This window comes from Octodon degus, unplaced genomic scaffold, assembly GCF_000260255.1.
Source record: "Octodon degus isolate 3935 unplaced genomic scaffold, OctDeg1.0 scaffold00031, whole genome shotgun sequence".
Taxonomy (NCBI): Eukaryota; Metazoa; Chordata; class Mammalia; order Rodentia; family Octodontidae; genus Octodon; species Octodon degus.
This window is the reverse complement of record NW_004524607.1, coordinates 10675111-10681491: the sequence shown is the minus strand read 5'-3', so window position 1 is coordinate 10681491 and position 6381 is coordinate 10675111. Positions and strand designations below refer to the sequence as shown.

The 6381-nt window shown below is 36.6% G+C and overlaps 1 protein-coding gene and 1 pseudogene across 1 annotated transcript in view; one reads left to right on the top strand and one right to left on the bottom strand.

Annotated features, from left to right (window-relative positions):
- LOC101585557 (probable C-mannosyltransferase DPY19L2) overlaps positions 1–6381 on the bottom strand; it is a 131562-nt gene that overhangs the window by 32897 nt on the left and 92284 nt on the right. The gene's annotated exons all lie outside the window — the stretch shown is intronic.
- On the top strand, positions 5067–5511 carry LOC105741977 (annotated as a pseudogene).

Here is a 6381-nt window from a genome sequence, read left to right as displayed (position 1 = left end):
AGTTGCATCTTTCCCTGGTTTTGGTATTAATATAATACTTGCTTCCAGGAATGATTTTGGGAGGATTGCTTCTTCATTGATTCTTAGAGCTTTGAATTTTGATTTTCTATATATGAGTTGGTAGCATAAAGATTAGATAACACCAGTAAAGTTTCATTAATTTAAAAGAAATAATTTGCATATATCTAAAGTGTGTCAAATTGAGTTGGTGGCACATGCCTGTAGTCCCAGCATTGGGAAAACTGAGGCAGGAGGACTGCTGAAAGCTTGATGCAAGCACATAGTTAGAGTCCAAGACCAGCCTGAAATACACAGTGAGACACTCTCAAAAAAAAGCCAGAAACTATTATCAAAAATGAATATGCCAAAAACTATTATTTTCTTAAGATAAAATGAGTTTTGCTGACTCCCAGAGGTTGTTATACCTCTGAAAAGATGAATAAATAGAAAAACTTTCTATTACATATTTAAGATATTTACAATAAATGTAACACTTTAAATAACTACTTTTGCAATTTTGATTTTTCATAATTATAAACTACATGCATATCCTTCAACATAAGTCCTTGTGAACATCTTAGAATATTTCATTAGGGTAAAATTATTTCAATATGAAAAATTATTGGATAAGCATATTTGTTTATTTTTAGTTCCAGAAAAGTGATCCTGATTTACTAAATACTTATACCAATATGTAGTGAATACAAGAAAAGTAAGATAGGTGTTGTTCTTATCCTCATAGAGCTTATGTTAGATTCACAAAAGAGCTAGGAGACTACATTTTATAAGTTCACTGGATATTTTATAAAAGTTTTTACAGGGTGCAAGGGCATTTTGGTATGAATTTTGGAATAAGAGACTTATATTTTGTGTTTAGATGTCGTTACTCTCCCAAAAAGCCTCATCCAGTCCAGGGGATTTCCCTTTGGGGATGGTTGAATCTAGAATGTGTGATTGATTTGTAGTGCAATGCTGTTATTAAGGGTGGTGCGTGATCAGTCCACTGATTAGACTGGCATTGCCCTCATCTTGGCAGACTGGGTACAATATAAGGGACAGAAAGAGGTCTCTCTCCCACCTTCCTCCTTCCCTCCTTCTGTTTCCCCCTCCCCATTGATTTGCTGTCTTCTATCATCATGAACTCTTGCCCCTCTTCCATGTGCCACCTTGCTTTGGAGCCAGCCAATTATGGGCTGGTAACTGTACATACTGTGAGCTAAATAAACCTTTCCCTCTTTAACTTTGGGTGCCAAGTACTTTGTCTCAGCAGTGAGAAAAGTAAGACAGGGAGACAGAAGATCACATTCAGAAGAAATTCAATATCACAAAGATCTGCAGATTTAATTAAGAGTGGGGAGAGGAAGGTCTCTTAGTATGGCAGTAGACACACTGCCCTGGCTGTGTAGTAGCTCTTCACCTACTGATGCAGCCAAGCAAGGAAGGCTTCTACACTGCTTCAGAAACCTTACAGTCATAGAAGAACTCTTGATATGAAGTACTACATGCAAGGAAGAGGCCTAGGAGGAGAGTAACTGTTGTAATTGACAAGAAAGCCCCCCACCATAAATACTGACAGAAATAAATATAACAGCTTCTTCCAGATGTGCATAAACAATATGAAAATAGCAAGAAAGTTAAATATCAGGTTGAAAGGCAAAAAGTCTGACCTTTCAGGAAATAGGATTAATGCAAGAAATAAGAACATTAAATGAAAATTCCAATTATTCAGTGAAGTTTGAGAGAATATCACACCCATATAATCGGACCAGTCTGCAAAGATATTGGGAAAACATTCTTGCCTAATTTGAAAACTCAAAATAAGGTTAAAAAATTATAGTACATCGCTGAAGTTGGTAAGTTAAAACCCAGCCATGAGGAGTCAGTGGGAGAACAGAAAGCCAATATTCTGTACCTCCTTCATTGTTGCCATGATGTGGTGCCAGTGAGAAGAGCAAGGGCAGTGTCAATGAGAAGAGTGTAAGTTCACACTCCTCCCTTCCTCCATTTCCCTGAGATGGCACTGCCAGTAAGAGGAGACATCCAGAGGAATAAGCACCTCCTAGGAACGCTTCAACATCAATGATTAAGGCTATTGTAAAAGCTAATGGCATAAACACTGAAAACAAAATAAAATAGAAAATGACAATAACAAGAAGGAGCAAAATGCAATCCCAAACACTCAGCCCACCCAGGACAAGTTCAGAACACAAAGAGATAGAGGAAATTGGAGGCCAACAAATGGAACTTTTTAAAATGAGCAGCAAAGATTGAAAAAATAAATGGAAGAAGCCATAGAAAAAATAGTCTTTATGGTGCAAAAAGAAGTCACTATCAAAATAAAAGACATAAAAGCAGACACAGATTTAAAGAAAATAGAAGAGCTCAGGAAAATTGTGGAAGCCATGAATGCAAACATAGACAAGAAATGGAATCAATGAAACAGATTGAAACAGAAATGTGGGAGATTAGAAACTACTGAAAGTCTACACAGAAGATTGAATGAAGGTGAGGATAGAATATCAGGCCTAGAAGACAGGAGCACAACTATTGACCAGAAAACAAAGATATCTTAAAAATGGCAAGACACCATGAAAAATCAATCCAACTGCTATAGGACGAAGCAAAGAACAAAATAAAATTGACTAGAATCAGTGAGAAAACTGGAGACAGTGTAAAAACCTTTAAAAAATTCTTCACAGAAACAAGGGCAAAAAACTTCCCAAACATAGATAAAGAATTTGACATACAAATAAATGAAGCATATAGAACTCCAACTAGACACAACCAAAATAAATCCATACCAAGATAGATAATAATCAAGATTCCAGAAATTTAACACAAGAAGAGAATATGAAAAGCATCTAGAGAAAAGAAACATATCACCTATAAAGCAAAGCCCATCAGAATCACAGCAGATTTCTCAACTCAAACCCTAAAATAAAGAAGAGCTTGGAGTGAAGTATCTCAAGTCCTAAAGGAAAACAATCTTCAACCCAGATTGACGTACTCAGCAAAACTGTATTTCAAAATTTATAAAGCAAAAAGAACCTTCCATGATATAGAACAACTGAAGACATTTATGACCATCAAACCAGCTCTACAGAATGCTCTGAAAAACATATTTAAAAAAGATAACAAAGACCATAAACACAGGAACAGCAACAGAAAAGAACTGCCAAGCAGGACAAGGAATTAAACAGAGCAGTAGGACAGGGAATAAACAATATGGAAGCAACATGAAAAAGGAAAGCGAATACATATCAGTTATGATCATCAATGTAAATGGCATCAGCTTGACAACCAAAAGAAATAGGCTGGAAGAATGGATTAAGAAGCAAGAGTCAACAATATGCTGCATTCTAGAAACACATTTAATCCCAGAAGAAATTAATAGACTAAAAGTTAAAGAACAGAAAACACTTCACAGGAACTCAGAAAAATGTAGGGGTAGCTATGCTATTTGCAGACAGTACAAACTTTAAGCCAAAACTGATCAAAAAAAGGTCAATACAAATTTTTTAAGGGAAAATTCTGAGAAGAGATAAAGATCAGAAATATTTATATAAAAAACACAGGTTAAGTCAACTACAAAAAACAAATAAAAAACCAAATAAGCACTAACACATTTGTAGTGGTGGATGTTAATACCGCACTCTCACATATGGACAGATCAACTAGATAAATTATTAACAAAGAAATATTATAATTAAACCAAGCCTGTGAAAAAATGGACTACACAGTGTTCTACCCCCAAACAGTAGAATACACTTTCTCAGCTGCACACAGGATGCTCTCCAAGATTGATCATATATTAGGCAATAAAATATGTTTAAGTAAACATGAAGGAATTTAAACTATCCTATGAATACTATCTGAACACAGCACAATAAAGCTGGAAATCAATGACAAAGAAAACCACAAAACTACATTAACATTTGGGAATTAAACAATACTTTCTGAACAACCCACAGGTCATGAAGAATAGTAAAGATGAAGTTAATTTGCATATACATGAAATGATAATGCTGATATAACATACCAAAACTTATGGGATACAATGAAAGCAGTCCTATGAGGGAGACTTACAGCAATGAACTCACACATCAAGAAAATAGAAAGAGCTCAAGTAACCTAATATACAACCTTAGACTTCTAGAAAAAGAAAAAGAAATAAAAAAGCTCATACGAGAGAGGAAATTGTAAAGAACAGAAATTGATGCAATAGAGACTAAGAAGACAATACAAAGAATCAATAAATCAAAAATCTAGTTCTTTGAAATATAAATAAAATTGATAAACTATTAGCCAACTTCGTCAAAAAGGGGAAATAAAAAACCTCATATTTAAGAAACTAGGAAGGAAAAGCTGGGCAGCCTATCCCACCACCGCAGAAAGCAGTCTACCACAAGACAGCTATGGCGACCTGGTGAGGCCTGCCCTGCCCTCACTACTCTCTTGGGGACTTTGCTGAGCTTCACCCCCCCACCAGTTGCGCGAACATTGGTGAGCCCTACTCTGCCCACCCTCCCACCATCATGACAACCTTACAGGGCTTTGGCCTGTCCTCATCAACCTTGGAGCCTTCCTGAGTGGCAGCTGGCCCTCCCTTCACTGTGGCAGAGCCATGCTGAACCCCACACAGTGGGAACTTTGGTGAGCCTACCCTGACCCCACTATCTCAGGGTTACATAACTGCACCCTGCTCCCCTCCCATGACTGCTGAGTCTCAGTGAACACTGGGAACTTCAAAAATGTCAAAACAAAGGAGCAAAAGGTAATCTCAGACCTCCAGCCCACCAAGAACAAATCCAGGAGACAAGGACATAGAAGAATTTGTAAGTCACACATCTGAAATTTCTGAAATCATAGCAATTGAAGTAAAGAAACAACTGCATCAGTCTATAGAAAAAAAAAAAGAAATCAGATCAGAAATAATTTCTCAGGTAAAAAATAAATAAATGACAAAAATCATGAAAGAATTGCTCCACATATCTAAACAAGGCATAGATTAAAAAAAAAGAATAGAGAATAAAAAATGATGGGGTGTGGTCTGAGGCTGTGTAGATATGGCTTGTGCCACCACTCACTCCCTGGCTGACCAAGACAGTTTTATTTGCATCTACCCTGCTTACTTAAATAATAAGAAAACCATTGCAGAGGGGAGGTGGATCCCAAAAAGTAAGGCTGTTGAAAATCCTACAGTTACCTAGATTCAAGATGAATGCTCAGCAGCTGGATTTAATGGAGTCACTGAGAAAAATAAGATGTACTCTAGGGAATGGAATCATGATGGTCAGTACAGAGGCAGAGTCTGAGTCCAGCTGAAGCAGGAAGATGGCTGCCTCTGTCTGGGGGCAGTTCCCATCACATAAGTCTTTAATGTTATATGCAGCAGAAATGATACCTAAGCTAAAAACCAGGGCACAGAAAACAGGAGGTGGTTACCCAAATCTTTAGCAAGGAGAGGGAATTAAGAAAGGAAAAAGGAAGAAGAAGGAGAAGAAGAAGTGATTGCCTGTTTGTATCAAGGGTGTGACTCCTCTGTAGGGACGCAGTGAAGGCATCTTCGTCACTTTTCTTTTGCATTAGTCACCTGAACTACATATTTGTGCTGTCTTCATTATCAGAGTTGACTGTAAAATGAGTCCATCAAAGTAGAACACAGTGGAAATTTGCATCTAACTTTTATGCAGTATAAAAGAAAAATATTTCTTTCAATGAAGAGTTTTTGTGGGAAAGTATTTTTAAGTGGACAATAGACTTCCAGAAGTTATTGGAAATCTATTTGTCCTGTGTATAAGCATATACTTCAGATAAATAAGTTCAGTAAGATTTGAAATACATATTTTTTTACCTTTTAAGTTAATTAAATATATTTTTAAACTACAAAAAATGATGAACATACTGAATGAGCAATACAGGAAAGAATTAGAATGCATGAAACAGATTCAAATAGTTATCTAGAAAATTCAGAATTCCACTGAAAGTTGGAAAAACCACTTGAATGAAATTGAAGAAAGAATTTCAGAACTTGAAGACAGAATTGCAGCCAGCGAAGTGAAAGGAAAGATCCCTTAAAAATAACAAAGAGCCAGGAAATAATTCAGCAGCTATAAGATGATGCAAAGATAAACAATATAAGATTAGTATGTGTCAAGGAAACAGCCAGAATTAGCACAAATGATATGAAGAGACTATTTGCAGACATACTAGCAGAAAATTTTCCAAGTATTGGGAAAGAATCTGACATATAGTTAGTGAGGCATAAAGAACTCCAGTTAGCAGGGCTGGTGAGATGGCTCAGTGGTCTAAAGCACCTACTTAGAACAAGCTTAGCAAAGCACAGGGACCGCGGTTCAACCCCCCAGCACCACATGCCAG